Source organism: Mustela lutreola, chromosome 7, assembly GCF_030435805.1.
Source record: "Mustela lutreola isolate mMusLut2 chromosome 7, mMusLut2.pri, whole genome shotgun sequence".
Lineage (NCBI taxonomy): Eukaryota > Metazoa > Chordata > Mammalia > Carnivora > Mustelidae > Mustela > Mustela lutreola.
In genome coordinates, this window is record NC_081296.1 from 85994745 (window position 1) to 86017958 (window position 23214).

Sequence of the window (23214 nt, forward strand, 5' to 3'; positions counted from 1 at the left end):
AGGAAATGACGAGTTTTTATCAACCTTATTAAACATACACCCAGAAGATATCCATTTTAATAAGGGGCCAATTACTAAGTGTGTCTTCAGTTAGAAAGAACTTAGCTTTTACCTTGTTCTTTGGCTCTCCATGTGTCTAATTAATTGAATCTTGAAATCGTTGGACTTTCAGCTTAAGAGAAGACTGAAGAAGGGAACTTAACAACACTGCCTATTCCTTTATGTCTAGAACGGGCTAAAAAAAAAAAAAAAAAAAAAAAAACACCTGTAATGCTAAAAGACTCAGGCTTTTGTCTGTTTCTAATATTACTTTTCTGCCTAATTGCCATCACTGCCACGTACATTAGGCCCTTTTTCAGCAGGGTTAAAACAGGGCCAGTGATGAATGGAAAACTGATTGTACTGCTGTCAAACTTGAATGTGAGGCTTATTCTAGAGATAGAAGTATGAGGAAAAGGACAGAGAATTGCACTTCATTAAAGCTCTACCAAGCTGATTGGAGTGGAGGAGGTAATTGAGATTTAAAGTGGCATTCCCATCACACTGTCCCTTTTTCAACTTAACAACTGTCATTCAAGCCACATAGGGCAACAATTGGCCAGATTTCCCAGCTCTTCTGAGTAATAAAACAGACACTCACCTTCTGGCTATTCGTTTTACTTACTTTGTTCTAATTTCCAATTCATGTGTCATTAGTGAACGAAGATTGACAAGAAATAGCTTTGACCTCACAGATTTGACCTTCAACCTCAGAGACCCAACTCTAGTCTGAACATAGGTTGGAATATGCTAAGAAACACCTTTCCTTTGCACAAGAATGAATGGCAGTTTTTTCATCATTGTACCACCCCCTGCTTGCCACTACATTTAGACTATGAGACATGTCAACTGCCTGTCACAATTACAATAGACACAGCAAACCAGAATTTTCCCCAAATCCAAGGGGAACTTCCTGAACAAAGAGTAAATTTTATTGCACAGATTTTGGAGACCTCCAATTTGTAGAGCCATAATGAATGCATCCCACAGACAAATAGGTAGTTGTTAATTATCCCAGCAATTTCTTTTTTTAATGTGCTAACAACACAGCATGCTAAGCCTTCATATCCTATACTGTTACCTGATGATCTCATCACATTTGAAAAGATGGTAGTCTGGGAAGAAGGCATTATTATTGAAAGTATGCATGACAATAAGTTACATGATTATAATTCCTTATTTTCATGATTTAATAAAAAGAGAGTGTGGTATTTTGGAAACAAATGGGTTTGGCTACACCTTTACCGAACCAACTGAAGTAATTTACCTATAGTATCACTTGAAGATAAACATAATTTTTGTATTTTCCTTGACGGATTATCTGAAAGCTTGTATGTACTAATTTTGAGTCATGAAAGCACGCTGTGTGTTTAAAAGAAATTGTTGAAGGACAAGACCTATGACCTGAATAAGAACCCTCAATAAATTTAAAAGTAATTTATGCCTTAGCTAGATAGTTTTGAATAAAAATTGGATTCTGGAAATCTATTATAGTTAAGAAACTGTTATGGTTCCTTCATATTGAATAACAAGCATTTGGATGATACTAGTATTACACCCCTAAATAAACAGAATAATGAAATACACCACTTTATTGTGGCAAGTGTTTGAAAAGTTGACTTTGTTTCCTTCATGATAAAACATTTTGAAAACACTGCCAGGTTACTGCTTTGACTTCATTTTAATGAAATGTGAAGTCATTTTCATTTTACCAGCAATAGTCATTCTTTTTTTTCTGTTTTTTTTTTTTTTTTTTTTTTAAATCATGGGTATATGACTATAATGACTTCACTTTAATGGGTGTTACAGTCATTTGGTTTTCCCTTGTAATATTATTCTATTATAACGTAGATTTGCATAACTCATTGTGCTTCATGGTGTTTTCTGAATTTCTTACTTATGTTGCTAAAAAAGTTGAATACAATATATTTTCTTACAGGAGGAGGCATTAACTTTCATGAGAAATCACAATTGTTATCACATCATCTGTAAGTACTCTTAAAGCTACTACCTTCAGAGAACATTTAAATAAAACTCAAAGAACTGATTTCTTTTGAAGAAGGTGATTAGCATATAAATACAAAAGAATCATTTCAGAATAGGATACACAGAGTATGACACAGTAAGAGTTTACTAATAATTATAAAAATTGGGGATATCTGTTGTGCATGAAGCATTCTTTATTACACCTGTGTCATAATTATGTATGAAACATGCTTTCAGGGTAAGAACAGTAACATTATTTACCATCCCTTTGCCCTGATGTACATACCCTCCCTGTTACAACAGTGATCTTCAAACTAAACAGTAAATAAAACTCTTTGTGTTTGGAATTTTGCTTTCTCATGGGTAAATTTTTATGTCCTTCCAGATGTGAGAAAGTCTGAGCTTATGATTTTATCTCAGCAGCACATTTGTGGTCATCAAAAGAAATAAATCTCAGACTGTTGGTAGCTTCTGTAGAGATGTATTTTATCTTACACCTGTGACAATTACCCTGTGTTACTGAAGCTAACAAGAGTTAGGCCAGAGGTTAAAGGTCAGAGCACTGTCAAGAGGAAATTATTCTTCAGTCCACTAAAACTCTTATCATTTTCATCTAATGTGATATTTACCTGTCAGTCAGAGACTGTAGGCCATTGTCTTGGGCTAAGTGCTGCACTTACTGCCTCAAAGACAGCACATTTTATTATTTTTCTTATAATTACCATTTTCTATCATTAAAATTTCTTCTTCAAAATAAACATACTGAATAAACATTCTTATACTAAAATAAAAACAAGGAAAAATATTAAAAACAAGCTTCAAGTATTCATGTTTGTTTGACTGATTCAATGGTCAAATGTGGTGAATTGAGTCAAAAAGTTTACCAAATGAATAATGAAATGAGCAGCATTAGAGAAATAACAAATGACAGAATCGTTCAATGATGTAACATGAGCCTAAATGAGTGTATGTCTACATGCAGGCAGGCTCATTCCCAATATTACAAACTAGCCGAATATCCAACTAACATGTTTCTAGAATATAATAAAGCATCATTTGAGAAATGTTCTCATATTGGACTTTGGTGGAGGTGATGTGTACACACACTAGGCTCTGCTTTTGCTATACCTGGATATGACATTCCATTTAGAATGGGATATAGTGAAAGGCTGTTATCCTAGAAGTAGGATATACAAATTGCAATTCCTTGTCATGAGATAACTTACAAAGAAAATCTGGTGTCAAAGAGTCTTCCTTAAAAAAAAAAAAAAAAACCCTACTAGAGATCTCAAAGCATTAAGAGTACTATGTGTGATTTAAGAGTCATAAGGTTAAAAGTGAGTAAGTTGGGTTGTTTAGGTCTTCTCTTCAGCAAGGATATACTCAATCACAAAGAAGCTTCATGCTACCCTCTGTCTCCAAAGAAAAGTAAAGTAAATCTCTAGCATTTTCTTATATCCCTTTCCTTCTGGTTAAGTTCCATTAGGATAACATAGTGGGATGGAAAGTTTTAGAGTGGAACGCAGGGACCATGTACTTGAGCTTCACATTTGCCTTTGGCTAGTTGAGTAGCATGAGTCTTGCTTTCCTTAGCTGTCAAATCGGAATGAAAGCTCATTATTCTCAACTCTACAGATTTTAAAAGGTTTAACAGCATCTTTCTGCATCCTTGGTTACAGATAGAAACCTCTCCCCTGTGCTCCCTAAAAAGTTTTATCTTAATTCCTAATAAGAACATATATGTTCCACCTTCACAGCCTTGAAATTTTTGAGGACAGGAATGGTGTCTTCATTTTTTTCCCCAGGTACTTAGCAGAGTGTCTGTTAAATTACTGTAGGGTGACTATACATTTTGCTATTTGCCTACTTCTTTTAATGTTTAATTATTAATAAGCTCACTTCACTTTCAAAATTATCCCAGTTTGGACGGCAAATTATATAGTATTCATCATTTCCTTACTGGAAGTAGAAACTACTTATGTGACCAGTGTTCTCAAGAGCAATCAATGTCCACTCAGTTCTCTTTTCTTTACCAAATAACTTCAATTCTTCTTTTTTACTGTCTGGTTGTTATAAAGTTTAGAGATTGTTTTAGTGAATAACTGAGGCATAGATCTGGTCTGCTACATTTATTGTCATCCAGTATTTAAATACCCTGTTCCTAAGATAACTCCGGAGTTCCTAACAAGTTTAAGATCATAGGATTCTAATAAATATACTCTTATCCTTTGATTGGTCTCCCAAATTATATCTAAAGGCCTCACCTTTTACTACTATTTTAGGTAACAAGCAGGTACCAGCTTAGGCACGCCAGCAAGCATAAATAAACGGTATATTCAAATAGGATTGGCCTTGTCTTGGGAAACATGAATTCTGTAGAGAAAACACATGTGAAAGGGTGGGGATGAGAAAATAGGTCCTGTTTTATGGTAATAACTGACATAATAAATGACATCGTCAGATAGGAGGCACACAGCTCAAAAGTTGGCATCTGTGTCTGAGTATACAAATATATTAGAAACATGACCATTTCTGATTCCAGAATGAGAAAACAATTTTGCTAAGAAGCCACATCCAAATTCAACCATCTTTTTGCCAGCCTTCACATGTTCTTCACTTATTCAAACATTTTATATCCTGATACACCAAAAGCTCTGATTTAAAGCCTTAATATGAAAACAACACACAGAAACAGAGAACATGTAGTTTTGCAAAACAGAACTTTTAGCTTGTAAGCAACATTTTCAACCTATTTCCATGTGAAATATGGACATTAGTTGTAGGTTGTTTAAGAACCCAGACTACTGTTATTATCCCAGGTACTCAACATGTGACTCAGTCTGGCTTTTGAAATAATATGTAAGGAAATGTTCTCGGATAATATTCAGAGCAAACAATCTGATTTTGACCTTCAAACAGCTCGACCGCCTTCCATTTTACTTTGGTTCTATTGCCTTATCTTTTTTAAATCCTATCCACGTAAAAATAAAGGAAAACATCAGAGGAAACTCAGAGATGAGTCATGAAATTCACTTCTAACCAGCCACCAGTTGAATCATCAAACCATGAAATTGCTCTTGATAGGCATATCACTGGCATAATTTACAGAGGTAAAAGACAGTGGTCCCATAAACTTCAATAATTTCTAATCTTTAAAATAATACATCTTTAACCTATTTCACCTTGAAAATAATACCAGTTGAAAATAATACTAGTTGAAAGTAAATATGAGCACTGGGTTTTATATCCAAATAATGAATCATGGAACACTACCTCAAAAACTAATGATGTACTATATGGTGACTATCAACATAATAAAATAAAATAAAAATAAAAAGTAAACAAAAATAGATTAATATGACACTTACTAGATTTCTCAAGATTTTATGTGTTCTTTTAGCATCTCTGTGGCAACCTGTAATCAAACTTGAATCAAGCTGTTTCCAAAAAAGAAAAAAGCTAACTAACCACAAAGGAAGAGGGGGAAAAAAAAAAAAAAGTGTTTCTGTGCCTAAGTCACATACATTCAAGGAAAGAAAACCTGGAATATTTTCAAAACGTAAAGACCTGAATGATTTTTGTGAAAGCAAATATATCCTTTGCAATGATCCATAAAGAATGTTCTACTTCACCACACTAAAGATGTAATAAACCGTCTTCTCTCAATGCGAACGACTAAAATCCACACCAAATAGCCTGAATTAAATACATGGAGATCAGCCTCAAAATCAATTCAGCTGAGCATGGAAGTCCCCGAAGTAGAAACATAATGGCTCTACTTTGAGTATTCACCTCAACGGGGTTCCTCTAAGTTTGCTGATTCTGATGCTCTGGTTCTCTACACTATTAAGATGTTAGAGGTTCTGGTTCAAGACAGCAACTTGGGAAGCTCCCCACCTCCCCTCTTTCCATACACACACCAAATCTACAGATCTATATGAACAATTTTCTCCAGAAAAAAAAATCTAGAAACTGGCAGAGGAACGTCTTCACATGGAGCAAAACAGGAGGGAAACCACATCAAAGCAAGCAGGGAAGCCTGATGCACAGCCTCGCTGTAAACCCCACCCACAGCACAGAGACCCACAAGGGGCAAGGATCGCAAAACCCTGAGCTGATTCCTGAGGACCCAGGCGCTAGTACCCCACAGCAGGCACCGCAACATTTTTTTTTTTAAAAAGATTTTACTCATTTATTTGAGAGAGAGAGAGAGCACGCGCACAAGCAGGCACGATGGGGGAGGGGCGGAAGGAGAAGGAGAAGGAGAGGGAGAAGCCGACTCCCCGCAGAGCCTGGAGCCCCTTGTGGGACTCTGTCCCAGGACACTGGGATCACGACCTGAGCCAAAGTCAAACACTTAACCGACTGAGCCCCCCGGGCGCCCACAGATAGCTCAATTTTTAAGACCAGTACCTGAGAGAGGAGCCTCAAAACCTCTGGCTTTGAAGACTAACAGGGCTTGGGCCCCAGAGGCCCAAGGTCCAAGGCGAGCTGAGGCGTGGCTCTTAAAGGGCCCACGCCCAGATTCACTGACCCCAGGCCTCAGGGCAGAAGCAGCCCTTTGAAAAGCACCCATTCTTTACGTGAAAGAGGCCCATTTACTAATCTTCAAGCACTGGACTGAGGGGCAGGGGCCTGCTAGGAAATGCTCCAGAGAAGGAAGCTGATGGGCGCTATCTTTCTGATTTCACTCTGCCTTTCGAAAGGCAGAGGACATCATTTTAAAATTTTCTTTTATTTCTTTCCTTTTCCTATCTTTTTTTTTTTCTTTTTGTTTTTTTTTTTTTTTTTTTTTTTGGTGGGTGCCATCTTTGCTTCCACCTCTGCCTGCTCCAGGTGTGAGTGCAATCTTGATGCTCTTCTGCGGCCACATTCTAGAGTTCTACGACGGGATGAGGTTGGGAGGCTCTACACAGATCTGGTGACCCAGTTTTTGTGGCTGTCACCTAGTGAATACCCCGCTGTCACCTAGTGAATACCCCTTGATCACCTGGCTCTGGAGGTCAGGTGGCCTGCTTTCCTGGACCCCATGAGACTAACAATCAGATAGTACTTGGCAGACTACCATTCCCAGGACACTGCCTAGACCTCAGACTGAAATACATCTCAGTCTTCCTGAGAAAAAGGCCTACTTGCTTGTCTAGGAGTTTAGGCCTGAGGGGCGGGCTTCTGATTTGGCATATAGAGGCCTACAGAAGTAATGGAGGCTAGTAGCATAGTCTTTGCACTCTTTCTCTGCCACACTCCAGATCACCAGTATCTTCCAGAAGGGAAGCTTAATACCTTATGCTTCCAGAAGGGAGCTTAATACCCTTGTCTGGTGCAGCTCCTGCTGCAAAACCTTTACATCCCTTGGCTCTAGTGACTGAGGGTCTCATGGGTTCCACAGGACTGTAATTAATGGAAAAAAGATCTTCAACAGCTACCACCCCCAGGGCACAGCAAGAGGAAAAGGCCCAGAGCTCAGTTTTTCTGTGAAAGAAAATGATTAGCTTATCATCATAGCTTCAGCCTGAATGACACAGGCCTATAAATAAACACATCTAAGGGCTGACTGTATTCCTTCCCAGAGACTACAGAGGTGGGCACCATCTTTGAACTCTGCCACGTTCCTGAGTGCCAGCATCTCTCAGGGGACCTCTAACATGTGTTTGGTGCCCCAGTTTTTATATCTGGTGTGCAGTATTCCCTTAACATTCATTCGATGTCTGCAAGATTCGTAGTGATATCCCCATTTCATTCCTGATATTGATTATTTGTGTTGCCTCTTTTTTCTTGTAAGATTTACTAGACCTACAGGCTAGAGGTTTCAATGTTATTAATCTTCACAAAGAACCACCTCTTTATTTCATGGATAGTTCCTCTACTGCTTTGCTTTCAATTTCCTCGATCCCTGTTCTTCACTACTCTCTTACTTCTGCTTGCTTTGTATCTCTTTGGCCTCCACTGATGGAATCTTTGGCTGGGAGGGTAGGGCTTCTTCATTACTGACACCGCAGGGGCTGGGGAAACAGTGGGAAGACACCACCCTATTTGGGAAGGGGACTGGTACCTCCTTATAGCTAGGTGACACTTTAAGTTCAGGTTCTCTAGGTGGTCTCTGCTGATATCATGGGACAGGGGTAGAGGTTGGGGGGGTGTTCATTACTCTAGGTGGGGGATGAAAGCTTTTGCTCTCTACTCACCCTTGTTTGATACTATCCCAGTGAGAGGTTTGAGGAGACTCATTCATGCCTTGAAAGGCTAGGATTCTAGGCTCTTCATCTGGCCTTTGCTGGTGTGAGTAGGGGATGGGCCATGTTTTGTTTGTTTGTTTGTTTCTGCAATGTTTTGGTAAAATACAGCAGTTATTTTCCAAAAGCTTTGTTTTGTTAGACTGCCCCTTTCCTGTCCTTTGGCCAGGGAGCAGGCTTTTTTGGAGCTTTCTGTGTCTGCACCGACTGGTGTTTCCCAGTTACCAACTTCTTCAGCTCCAAGTCAGAGGTGCGTGAAGCAAAAGGAAAACCTAGGGAACTCATTCTGGGGCCTGAATCCCTAAGTGGTGTACCTTTTTCTCTTCACTTTTCAGAACATCCTTATGTTTGTTTTATATCTAATTTCCAAGGTTTTTAGTTTTACGCAGGGAATATTCTATCTAAATTTATCTTCCCAAACATAAAAGTCAATCTACATATTTTTTAAAAATTTATAGTAATTTTTATAATATATCATATATTATTTTGGTGATAGTCCATTCAGCATATAATAGAAATTCTGTCTCAATGGAAAATGTAGACCAATTTACCTCGGGAGTAATTGGCTAAACAAAGATAAACCCATGTCGATAAAAATTGCCTTAGAGTCATTTTTACGGTTCTGAAAGTTAATACACCAGTACACAGTCTCAGAACTAAACCACCGAATAAACAATGAAATGTTTTGAATCACTGGCTCCCAGAGATTAGGGAAAATAAAATTCTCTAAAGACTTTTAGGAGGTAAAATAGGGTTGCCAACATTTTTTATATTTTATCTCAAGACATATTTACTATTATTTAGTGAGATTTGGTTTATTTTATTAAGAAGACTACAATTACTTAATTGTTAAGTGACATCAAGAACAGTTTATATTGACTAAGCTGTTTAAAAAAGTAATTCCATGTATTATTTCCAGCTGGCAAAGTTCTGCCAAATACCTATACTAATGCCTCAGTGAGTTTAACTGCTTAAACCTAAAAAATACCTAACTGAAAGGAGAGTAATTATTTTGCATTTAAATATTACAAAGAGTTTCAGATTTATAAACAAAAACAAAACAAAACATACAAAACACCACTTAAATTTGAATTTTGGATAAATAATAAACAATTTTTAGTCTAAGTATGCCCCACACAATATTTGGGACACACTTACACAAAACAATTATTTGTTGTTGTTTATTTGAAATTCAAATTTACCTGAGTGTCCTGTTTGGTTTTTTTTTAAGATTTTATTTATTTATTTGACAGACAGAGATCACAAGTAGGCAGAGAGGCAGGCAGAGGGGGGTGGGGGAAGCAGACTCCTTGCTGAGCAGTGAGCCCAATGCGGGGCTGGATCCCAGGGTCCTGGGAGGACCCTGGGATCATGACCTGAGCTGAAGGCAGAGGCTTAACCCACTGAGCCACCCAGGCGCCCCTGAATGTCCTATATTTTATCTGACAATCCTGTATTTTAAAATATTAAAAAAATATAAAGCTCATTATACAAGATCTAGATTTATATATTATATATATAAAATATGTGTTTTAACATAAAACATATGTTTTGTATATAAAATATCATATATAGTGTTTAAAAAGGCATCAAATATGTATTATATTTTAGAAATTGCTTTTAGATTAATCATAAAAGTCAACACAAAAGCAAAAAATTATGGTCATCCAAAAAAAGACTAAAGCAGAATGAAAGCATATAGGTATAAAATAAATATACTTTATATTATTTTACCTTATTTTCTCTGTATGAAAGAGAGTAAAAAGAGTGTGAGAAAGGAAGAGAAAGGAAGGAAGGAAGGAATGAGGGAAGGAAGGAAGGAAGGGAAAAACTTGATTATTGAAGGAGTGGTAGAAAGTGGTAAAGAATCACCAAAAAAGTTGTTTTACATGGAAAAACACCCAGTATTAGTCCTTTTGCTAAGGCAAGAAATAATAATTCCTTTGAACCCCCAAACTAAAGAATGCTGGAGCCGGAAGATCATAGGAGGAGCAGTGCTGGGCTGAGAGTTGATTATAGTTTAAGGGCGAAATACTTTTTCTTTTAACTTAGATATGACCTATTAATATGAAAACATCTTTAAGCATTAAGTATTCTGGCCTATAAGAAATTATTATTGTCATTATTGTCATTAATCATTATCTTTGGAAGAGAAAGTGTAAAATACGCATGAGGAAAGGCTTTCATTCAGTATTTTACGTTTGGAATATGGACAAATGAATCAATGGTTAGTAAAAATTTTTATTAGATCAAATGCCTTCTAACGTTTGACCTGAATTACTTTATTTTGCTTAAGGAGGCTCCTTCCCACACAAGGCCAACATATACCACTGGATTAAGTCAGTGACCTCCTACCTGGTAACCCAACTTCCGTTTTATCTACACTTAGCTACCATCTGCATGCCAGTGTTAAGTTTTCTTCAGTAATCCTTTGCTCATTGTCAAAACCAAATGAAGACCAAATTCTCAGCACCTCAGTGTGATCCCAACCAACAATCCAGCTTTCGCTCTGGCTCCTCAAGGGCAACCCAGGAGGCAATCCAATTGAAATTACAGTGGACCCTTGAACAACACAGGCTTGAACTGCACAGGTCCACTTATATGAGGGTTTTTTACAGTACTGTAAATTTACTTTCTCTCCCTCATGATTTTCTTAATAACATGTTCTTTTCCCTGGTTTCTTTTAATGTAAGAATACAGCCATATGACACATATAACATAAGAAATATGTCTTAACCAACTGTTTATGTTGTTTTTATGTTGTATTTATGATGTTATTGTATTTATGTATTTCTATTGTATTTATTATTATTATTATTATTATTATTATTTGTTGTTGTTGTTGTTGTATTTATGATGTTCCATCAACAGCAAGCTATTGGTAGTTTTAGGAGAGTCCAAAGTTATATGTAAATTTTCGACTACACAGGGTGTCAGCACATCTAATTCCCGAGTTGTTTAGGGCCAGCTGTAGTCATTATCTTCCGAAGCCCTTAACTTTCCTATCTCTCTGTTTTAGTTCTTGATATTCTCCTCACTTGCACCTTCCTCCCCAGATTCCACTTTTTTCTTATAGAAATCCTCATTTTCTTTTAATGGCATAATTTAAATTCCTCTCTTGATTTGTCACTGCTTAATTACTTATTTGGTCCTCCCAGGAGACAATATACCTTTTGATTTGCTCACTCATTTTGGGTTATAATTTTAATAGTATCTCAGACTCTATAATTGTTTTATATAAATTTTTGATAAAGATTGGTTTAATAGAATTGGTCAGAAGCCCAAGGTTTTGTGGCTTCCAATGAATGGCTTAGACTTTGGGTGATAACTCTTTCCACATTCTTATGTTGTCAGGCTTGTCCTTCAACAAAATGAAGTAAATGAGCCACTGGAACATGACGTCAATGATTAGGGTCAATAGCTTTTATGAATAAAGAATCAAAATGGCCATTAGGAAAAAAAAACTGAAACTGGCTTAGTAATTTCAAGTGCCTTAACTCCAGCTGAGTGCTTACAAAATAATAAAATTCTCGGAAACAACAAGTAGAATTTAAAGGACAGCATAGGCTTCTGTATGACTTTTTAAAGTGGAAAAAAAAATAATTACAGCTTACTTTATAGGCTTTCTTCTGGTTTAGTTGAAACTAGCATAACTGAGATACAGAGTATCAATTTGGGGAAATTTTAAGGGTTTTTAACTTTGCTACTGGGAAGGAGAGAAATGCATTTCTTTAAAATGAAAACTTACTGTAGAAGAAAACAAGAAAAATTGCAAAAGGCAGGGAAATTACAGAATCTACAATTTTGGGTGTTCATGATTTTCCACTATCCCTAGTAGATAACCTTGAAATTAGACGACAATAAGAAGTGCTTTCTGTGACAAGTAGTTCAGATCTTATTAGATTTCCAACAGTCATTTAGATATGGCATGGTCCAAAAATGCCTTAAAATGTTATAACTCCTCTTATTTTCAAAGATATATAGATGTTTTAAAACCATTCCTGATATAATCAACTCTTTAAATGGTAGGTGATATCTGTAGTTCCTCCAGTAAATTCTTTTCTTTACACCTTTTCTAAAGATAAAGATGTCCAATCTACATTGACAAAGAAAAAACTAGTTATTAATATGGTGGGAGAGATAATCTCTGTAATTCAGAGGCATCCTATTTCTCTAATAAATCACTATCACAGGTTCTCAAAATGCCCTTGTCACAGAGGTCTCCTACAAGCTTCCTTCAAAGCTCAATTTAGCTCCTACATTGTTCGAAAAAGCCTTTTCCCACCCTTTCAGTCCTTCATGATGACCCCCAACTTGAACACTTGTTATGTATTTGTCACTTGGCATGCAGTACCTGGTGGATTTAATTACTTTTTAAATGTCAATTTGGTCTTCCAAATTATAACATGGGAGATCGCTTGCCCCTTCCAGCACATGAGGACACAGTGAAAGATCGCCTACGCGTCAGGAAGGGGACCCTCACCAGATATGGAATCTGCTGCCTCCTTGATTGTGGACTTCCCAACCTCTATGACTGTTAAATAAATGTCTGTTGTTTATAAGCCCTTCAGTTGTCTATGACAACTTGTTATAATAGCCTGAATAGACAGGGAGAAAGTAAGCAATCTGAAATTTCTGTTGAATGAATAGATAATTTTCAAACCATGTAGACATTGATAAATCCTAAACATAAGTACAAGATAACCAGGCTCAGAAGTGAGTAACTTAACCTGTCATTTATATCGGTACACTCCTTCAAACAGTAGTCTCCAGAAAATTTCTATTGTAGAAATACATTTGAGGAACACAGACTACCACCCCCTTGACCATGTGCAATGCTCACTTCCATATTAGAAGTTCTGAGAAACCCTAGAAAAAGACACATTTTGAACTAAGCCTTTAACCCATCATTTCCTAAATTTGTTGAACCATGTAACCTTACTATCATAGCTTAAAATTGTTATCATTTGGAACAGACTTTGAGAAACAAATTGCAATGCATCTTATGAACAGCATCTAACCCACTTATCTTCACCAGAAGTGGGTGGTAGATGGGAGGCTGCCCAGCCGAAGATGTGGAGGCATTTTTCACACAGGACCACGTCAGCATTCTCTTGGCATCTTTCTATACTTTCTAATAATACTTGACCAACAGAGTGAATTTCATAGCTATTTGTTAAATAGCTAAAAGTTTGGCACACTGCTATTCTCATAAAAGCATATACCACTTATATTTAATAATGATGTAGTGAACTCCGGTCTGAGGACAAATTACAAGTAAAAAAAGATTAGTGTAGGCTGGCACAAGTTGGAAGTGTTTAAAGTCATTTTGTCATAATAAAATACAGACATGTCCCTAAATATATTTAACTGCCATCTAATATTTAAGGAAAAATAAAAGTATCCTTCCTATATTCAATGATTCCAGATTCATATATTTTTTTGGCCAGGTCACATTGTCTCCTGTCTACTTTATTAAAATATTTGTTGTTGATGTTGTTAATTATTCTATATACTGTAAAATACAGGATGTGGGTAAGATTGTCAGGGCCCAGTGTAAACCAGGAGGGAAGCCACAATAAGAATGAAGTCAGTCGCTCCTCCCCAAAAAAAAAGAAAGAAAAAAGAATGAAGGCAGTACCAGGAAAGAAGAGGAAAGACATGAAAATAATTTTTCCTCTGATGGAACTAAAGGCTTTCCTACTTCTGAATTTTATGTCATAAGAGGTAATACATCTTCTTTAATATGTTGGCTTGTTTAAGTTAGATTCTCTGCCATTTACAAATAAAAACATCACACTGTGGTCTTAGAAGTGATATACCCTAAAACAGGATGATTTGAGTCCAACGATGACATGGACATCCCAGATTGTGAAGTTGGTCTCATTATAATGTCCTAGGGTAACAGTTGCTTCTAATGTTGCCCAGCTCTATCTGGAGGCTCAAATCATGAGGTCGCTGAGGCTTTAGCTCTAGGATACTCCTCGGGGAAATTCAGGATTTTAAATTATGTTGCATATAAGTGAGGGTTCCAGAAGGAAGCAGAAGGCATACTTAACTGCCCTGTTGAGAGCTTAATGAAGAGAGACATTTTATATAGGTGTGGACAAGATTAATGGAACCAGCATTAGATCTCAGGCACCTAGATGTTGACAATAATTGGAAGCCAGGAGCATCCTTGGGCTTGTAGGGTTGAGAGGAAGAAACAGTGTTCCTGGAGCACAAAATGAAAGCTAAAAAGGAACACAAGCACCACTGAAACTTTGGCAAACCTGATTCAGAAAAAGAATGAAATACTTCACCACTCCTCCCTCCCTCCCTCCCTCCCTCCCTGCTCCATTTTCCTACAGATTACTCTTCCTGGACAAATCACAACTGATTACTTTTTATCAAAAAAAGAGCCACGAAAGAATATGGAGAAGGGGGAAAAGAAGGGGAAGGGGGATGGGAACAGAAGGAAGGAAGGAGGAGAGAGAGAAAGAGTAAGAATACAGAGGAGCTAAACTGTTGCTACTATTAAGAATATTCTTTTAATTCAGAAATATGTTTCTATGTAATATTTATACTTCAAACTTGAGTATGATATTTGGAAACTTCACTGCAAAACTTAAAATGAAAATGCGAGGTCATGTGAAACTAGATTCACTGTAATTCACTGTAAGTATGGTTCTTTAAACTTCACTGGGGTGAAGGATTTATTTAAATAATTTAGTTTATCCTCCATTTTCTTTCTAGATTTGGCTGTTTTTGAGACCCATTTTACATACTGGTCAGTAAGAACTTGAAGGTGTGTGATGCTCATCTGATTCATTGAAAGAGGTTTATAAGATCTGCACAGACTTTCACCTCAATACACAGATACATTTTTAAAATTAAAACCTAAACATGTTTTTGGCACAGTTCTTGACTTAGAGAAGCTACAACTTCATTCCATCTAGCATGGTTTCTGTACCCCTATAATTAGGTCTGCCATAATAGTCTCTTTACTTCTCTGCTTCCTCCATTAGATGATAGGTTCCATGAAAGTCTTATTCATTCCTCATTCACATTGCTAAATATTCCCAATATACAGCATTAGTAAATTCTCAATCTGTAAAAACTGAATAAATGACTCATTGGCATTTCTTGAAGTGACAGAAATGGGCTGTTTTTCAGATCATACTTCACATTCCGTTTTAAAAAACTGCCCAGAGGTTTGGGATTATCCCGAAAGACCTGAGGAGGAAGAATTTTTTAAATAATTTTACAAAACACAACAGAAGAAATTTCTTACAAAATATTTTATGTTGATTTTATATTTTAATATTTTATATTTTATATTTTAATTAATTTTATATATTATGTCATTAATATAAATATAATATAATGCCATTAATATAAAATTAATTATATAAGTTAATGTAAAACACATGTAATGCCAAAACTCACTAGAGGCTTTCCTCTCTGTAGCTGCCACCTGACTAGACCACATCTCTTAAAATCAAATCCATCCATTTTGTAAGTTTCATTTTTCTATAGCTGAGATTACAATCTATCATTTAGAGACAATCTGACACCTAGATAAAAGCAAGTATATAAAAAGGAATCGAAACTGATGCAGAAGGGAAAAAGTACAAATAGGCTGCATTTCTGCTAGTTAAATGACATGGTTGGGAGCCGAAGAGAGAGCATGAGAAAAAAACTTTTTAGGTCAATTTTATCAAGCGATTTGTCGGTGAAGGAACATCAGAACATCAAAATTTAATCATATCTTCTAAATTCATTGTTCGCAAATCCTTCCTCTCTCTTCTCTGCTATTTTGTGTTTTTGTTAAGATACTCACTCTTTAGGTTGAAATGAATTTCATATTTACTTTAAAGATAATAGTATCCAATAAGTTTGCTTATCCATGAAAATGGAATCACAAAACCGTCAGTCTTCATATTACCCTCATATTACCTTCATATTACCCTCAGCCAATAATTATTATGTACATCGGTACATGACTTACCTACTGTTCTACCCTTGGTAAACTCACCAATCATAAGCGCATTTACACAATTGCCCCAAGTCGTCCCTAGTATTTCTCATCTTGTTTCATGCATGTAATGAAATAAGGCATAGGGATGAGACATGGATTTTTGTTCCAGTTCCATAAACAAGTCACCCTTCCTTGACCACACTTTTCACATCTGTAAAAATAAAGGGACTTAAATAAATAAATAAATAAATAAATAAATAAAGGGACTTAAACTAGATGCTTTATAATGTCCCTCTCCTTGAATTACATAACCCACCCTTTGAAGTCTTAGGTTAAAAATAATAAAACGAGAAGGCTCTATCTATGATCAGTTCAGTTCCTTAAAGAAAATTTGTAATTGTTTTCTTTATTAGTGAGTTATTTCTGCAAATATTATAGTAAATAATATGAAATAAAATAGCCTCCAGATATTAATAATGTTTCCAAATTTATTAAATTAAAAACCATTGGGTTGATTTTATTTTACCATTTGTGGAGAAAAAAATAATACAGTTCTTTTGGGGGTTTTTTGTACTTTCAACCTCTCCTCTTCTCCTGAAAGGAAATATATCTTAACTGCGAGCCGCATACATACATGTACAATTTAACAGCTGACAAGGGCAGTCCTTCCCCCGCAATTCTGTTCCAAGCATCCGATGTGCCTTCTCCGTGGCACATTGTACAAAAGTTTAGTCAGTAATTCAAGGTATCAGATGGTGTTATTTTGTCTTTGGGGTACCTTAATGATAAAGAGAGAATAGACCAAAAGTCAGGCATGCTTCCAACTAAACCATTAATGTTTGCAGTTTGGCTAAAATTATGCTCAACCCTGGAAAACCTGTATTTATCATTTTTAAGTATTTTTTTATTGCCTGCAGGTTTCTAACATCACACTCACTGATGTGTGCCTTACACATTTGGAGAGCATCTTAAAAGAAGGTTTTCTCCATTTGTAAGCATCAATTGGAACCAAGATTGTTTATGATTGCCACAAAATTTCTTATTGCAACCAAGAATCAAAAATCAAGGCAGGAAATGCTGCAAAAATACGAAAGCATTTAGTAGCTTAGAAAGAAATAAAGGTGTCAAATGATATAATCAGATAGAAAGTACTTAGTAAAGAAGAAAAGGAAGATGGGAGAGAGGGTGCTGTCTGTGTTGTGAGTTGCCAAGTGGAGGTTGCCATAAAATCGACATACGATTTTTCCCACCATTGACACATCTAATACCATGGAGTTTACCAGATCACACAGGCCAACGAGCAAAGCTACTTGACTGCAAACTAGACCTGACGCAAACACCTTGCCAAAACAGCAGCCTTTAATATCACCTGTGCAGGTCAGAAGCACTCAAATGTGTGGTCCATAGTGCATTCACAGCCCAGCTAGGCTCACAAGGCACTGTGCTGCCTTTTTCAAGATAGGTGGCATAAGATGTAATAAAATGTTTCCAGATGATACCTAACATTGGTTGGGTTCAATTGTGTATGGTTTATGATGTTTGAAGAGTTTCTTTAGGAACTAAAGGGGAAAAATGCTGATCGGCTCCGAGGAATTAAATTATATTTTTAACAAAAAAAAATATTTTAAAACTTTTTATAATTAGTTAGAAGAAGCCTAAACTAACACTTAAGTAAATATGTGTACATAATTAATGTAGACACTATATACCTAATTATAAATTTATATGTAAAATATATTATGTAGTTAATTATATTGATGGTTAAATTGTTATATGTACATAATTAACTTGGACATATATATTTTTAATCTTTAAATTATCTGCCTTAATCTATAAATAATTGAGGATTATTTAAGCAAATAGATACATAACATCATTAAATATATTTTTACATTAAAACAAGGATCACAAATAATATAAAATAGAAGATTTTTCAAGCTCAGGAAAAATTTAGAAAAAAGCACATAAATGTAAACCACAAGTTCCTACTGTAAAACACAAAAATGCATGTGTAGTCTATACAAAGACTTACACGCTTTTGTGAGAAAATTGTAGGCAAAATCCTAGACTTTGGTCTCTTTTTTTGGCCTCTTTCTTTTTATTCCCTAGTGAGATTGCCAGTTCTTGGGCTCTACATTGATTTCCTATAAGCAATAAAAGGAAGTTAGTTTCCCTTTCTATATTCACAGGTTATTTTTTTTTTACTACAATATGAGAACTTTATTACTAGTAACTAGTACTATTGGTCTTTATCCTTTTATCCTAGTGCATTTTCTGACTCTGCCTTCTTTCTTATACCCATTTCCTGCTGCAGTCAATGCAGACACTGAACATTGTAGCCACCTAGTAGTCTATTTCCTCATGACTACAAAAGCAGTTATCTTCCAGGTGGTGCTTCCATCGACTTTATTGCTCAGTTATGTTTTTGTCTTGTTGACCACCTGGTTGGATTCCCTGTTGCTCTAAACTTACTAGTTTAACATCAGCCAGTTAGGATATTAGTTCTAACTAAGTCACAAAGTAATCTCTGACAACTTCCCATATATAGGCTGCTCTGTTCCGATCTGAGAATATTTATGAGTCTTTACAGTTTGCTTTCATGGAGAGGAAAAATCTTTTTCTCTTGACACTCTTACTTTGAAGCAGGAAAGACTTTGGGGAAAAGGAAGCTAGGCCAACTGTCCCTGGGGAATGAAGTCCTCTTTCTCCTTACGGCTTAAAATTTTCCTTTATCCTTAAAACTTCTTGGTGATTCCAGGTTCTGTATTTGTGGCAGTCTGTATCTGTCCTGAATTGAGGCTGTGACTTCCAGCACATTAAAGGCAACCTAACTACTAAGGGACACTTTCAGACTTTTTAAATTCTCCAGCAACTCTGTCGTGCCATCTCTAATTTCCCAAATATACCCACTGCGGTATGTAAATTGATGTTTTCAAAATTTACACCAAGTTTGTTATAGTTCATAGTAAAAAGTAAAGAAATGCGCTATATAGATAAAATCCTTAAAATCAAAATTCTAGAAAAGACCAAAGGTTAATTTGATTATCGAATAGGAAGCAGTTATCTAACCAGGTCAAATTCATAGAAAACATGTTCGTGTGTGTCTGTGCGTCTGTGTGTATGTGTGATCGTGAATCAAAGAACCTTTAATAAAAAGGAAGCAGAGCTTGGATTATGATTACACACACGTATTCATGAAATTGATTTAGCCACTCTTTTATAAGTAGAGGAGACTATAATTTTACATCTTGTGAAGGCAATTAACTAAGTACCTTATTCCCTATGAACACTAATCCATGTCCCTTTGGTTTCCATAAAGTCAATCAACAATCATTTTTGGCGCACCTGCTTTACATCAGGCCCAGGCTAGGTTCTAGGATTATAATGATATATAATATATGAGAGCTGCTTCACAGAACTCCAGTCTTTCTGAGAACCTGGACAAGCTCTACAACACGCTCTTCTATAATATTGTAGGGACAGAAACAGGCACAAAGACCATTGGAGCATCCCACAAGACAGGACTATTTTTCTGACAGATTTAGAGATGTTCCTTAGATCTTACTCACTTCCAATGCATATATTATGAGAAAATTTCTTTTCTAGGTTGTTATGATTGAAATGCAATCATTTGAATTGACTGCTTGTATGAATTAGGCCTCTTACAGATAGACTAATCTTGGTTAAATGGTGAGTCCTAACGAAGTTAAAGTGAAGGTAGAACATCATTGTTGGCGATGAAATTTCATCTAAATGTATATTTGGGGACTCAATGTCTCAATGGGATCCTTTCTTCTAAAGTTTTGAAAATGCTTGTCCCTAATTCTGTAGAATGCTAGTAGTATTGCATTTGTAGCCATAACACAGTTGCAGAATTCCAAAAGGACTATTTTGCTCCATTTATTATAGTAAAAAAGAAATCCTGGCTGAATATAAAACATTGCTGTTTTGATTATGTGAACTGATTGTGTGTAATTTTGCCGCTTCTTTTTATGTCATCATGTCCATTGAATCCCTTTTAAAGGAAAATCATTTTCTAGACTAAAATGTTATCATAAGAGCAGCTCTACTTTTGCTGACATGATTTTGATTAGGAAATTTAGATCTTCACTCTATATGAATACATTAGAAGAGGATTACTCTGATCGAGACTCCACAAGAGAGCTAAAATATACCACAAATAAATAATCAAGCATCTTGTATAAATTTAAAAATAAATCATGTATCATAAAGTAAAAATGGCCAGTTTGGGCTCAGAAAGAACACAGAGAGCATTGCTAATTTGTAGCAGAGTGAATCCAGTAACATGGGTTTTTAATTAGATGGCAGAAACAGTAAGGTGACAGGGCTGAGAACAGGTAAATCATCCAGGAATAGCAAAGCACGGAGCGCAGAGCCAGCTGGTGCGGAACTGCCTCAGTGTCAGAGATCCGTGCTGCCTCCTGAAACGGGGACTGTTCCGACAGTCTGTCGCACAGCTGTTCTTACTCAGAAACAAACAGCCAGGTCTGGTCCTGGTATCACTCTGCAGGTACTATCATGACAGTAAAGTTTCCAGGAAGGACTGGGGGGTGTCAGGGAGATGGGGGAAAAAAAAAATCAAGCTTTATTGGAAACACCAAAAAGATGTATTTAAAAATACCTCCTTTCTTCTCATTTGTTTAAGCCATCGCATTATGGATGTCAATTGAATTATTTATTCAGAACTATTTTTATGCCATCACATTTGGAGTTCTTAAGAATTGGGGCTAAGAAGAATCAGAAAAAAAGTTGCTGGTGCTGTTTTTGACGTTGAACGTAATCACACATAAGCCCTGAGATTTTGTTTTTCAGAGAGATATCAAGAGGTGTTTAGAATTGTTTGAGAAGGAGGTCTTTACCTTAACTTCTTTTCCTTTATTGATGCTTTTTTTTTAAGGCCTTGAAAGACATATTATTTGTTGAGACTTTCCCCCAATAATAATTGAAACTCTATTAGATTCATCAAAGTTAGAAATAACATGTGTAGAGAATTTCAAAAGATATAAAATCAGTACCTATGATGTAATTTAAAAAAAAAAAGTTTTGACCAAAAAGAAAGAGAATGTGAGTTGGCACTCAAAGCAAATCAAAAGGACATTTCCCCAGGGCTATGGACTTAATTGCATGCCCCATCCCCAAATTCACATTTTGAAACCACAACCCCCAGTGTGACTCTATCTGGATATAGGGCCTTCAGAAGGGATTGATTAAACAATGTCCTAAGAGTAGGGCCTCATTCTAAGAAGCTTTGGTGGCCTTATGAGAAGTGAGAGAGATTTCTCTCTCTCCCTCTCTTGGTGAGCACACAAACATGAGGTCATGTGAGTACACAGGAAATGGCAGTGTTTGCAAGCCGGGAAGAGAGCTCTCAGCAGAAAGGGAACTCTACCACACCCTGATTGTGGATTTTTCAACATCCAGAAGTGTGAGAAAATGAAGCCACCCAGTCCACAATATTTTGTTAGTGCACCTCACGCCAATTGATACGCCCAGAAACAAGTAAGGGCTCCCAGCAAAGCTACTGATGAGTCACAAGGAATGGGCAGTGAGCAGGTAAGTACTGCATCCAGGTGCCCCTGAAGTAGCAATGGGGCCTGAACAGCCCAGCAGAGTTTGCCACAAATGTCAAACACTTGTCATCTCCTTCCCATTGATGGTTTTGGCTTTAGTTTATTGGTTCTGGTTTTATTTTGTTTTGTACTCTTGTGTGCGTGTGGGTAGGAAGAAGCTGTTGATTAGCTCTGGTTTGTCTGTTCTCTGTAGAAGCAGAAGTATGTCAATTCGGTAAATAATTGGCATTTCAGCCATTTTGTTTGACAAAAACTATCTGGAAGAAATAAGAAAATCACCATCTTTACCAAATCTGAAAAGCAATCTTTTCTTGAATACTTTCTATCATTGACTGACGATTCTTGCTAATTTTTATACAAAAACCAACCAACCTCCTTATGAAATAAAAGTCTATTACTTTATAATCGCTTGCCTTCTTGAATCAGCAAAGGCTGAATGGAGGTGTTGCTAACAACACTTGCCCGAAGACAGAGCCGGGCAACAATCCATCAAGCCAGATTCTAACCAGAGTGAACACAAACAGGGGGAGTGGTTTACCTTTGCCTTTGTTTGCCTCACCAGCTAAGCTTCTGCACCTTTTTCATTACTACTCATATTGGTTTTTCATATTTGCATATATCCCAGGTACTATCATCATTCATTCAAAAAAGTCTAATAAATACTGGCTAGGTACTGGAAGAGCAAAAATACACAAGAAATTCGTTTACTCCGAGAGAACTAAAAACATGTAAGGGGGCAGACAATTACGTAGGTAACTAAATCACAATATTATGAACATTACAATGGGCATATGAATACCTCAGCACTACAAAAGAGGGAGGAAATCAAAGAGGTCAATGGAAGAAATAATATTTGCTTTTGGCCAGGAGGGATGGGCTCTAATTTTCCATAAAAGTAGAGGAGAAACAACAGATATGATTCCTCTGTGCAGCATAGTATTAAAATATATATTTTATTTTTATAAAAGATTTTACTTATTTGTTTGACACAGAGACATGGCGAGAAAGGGAACACAAGCAGGGGGAGGGGAAGAGGGAGAAGCAGGCTTCCCACCAAGCAGGGAGCCCACTGCAGGGCTCAATCCCAGGATCCTGGGATCATGACCTGAGCCGAAGGCAGACGACGCTTAACCATCTGAGCCACCCAGGTGTCCCAAAATATATATTTTAAAAGGCCTAAGCTCTTCCAATTCACACAGTCCCCATCCCTGCTTTGCCAGATGCCTGAAAATAGTTAAATTTGCAACTTCCAATATAGAATAAGCAAAACTGTGGCATTTGGAAGATGGAGAGTACATTTCATGGAGATTAGTGTTATACAATATTTATAATAATTGCTAGCAGTTATTGAGTACTTAGCATATACCTCTTTTAAGTACTTAAGATGCCTTAATTTCATTACCTT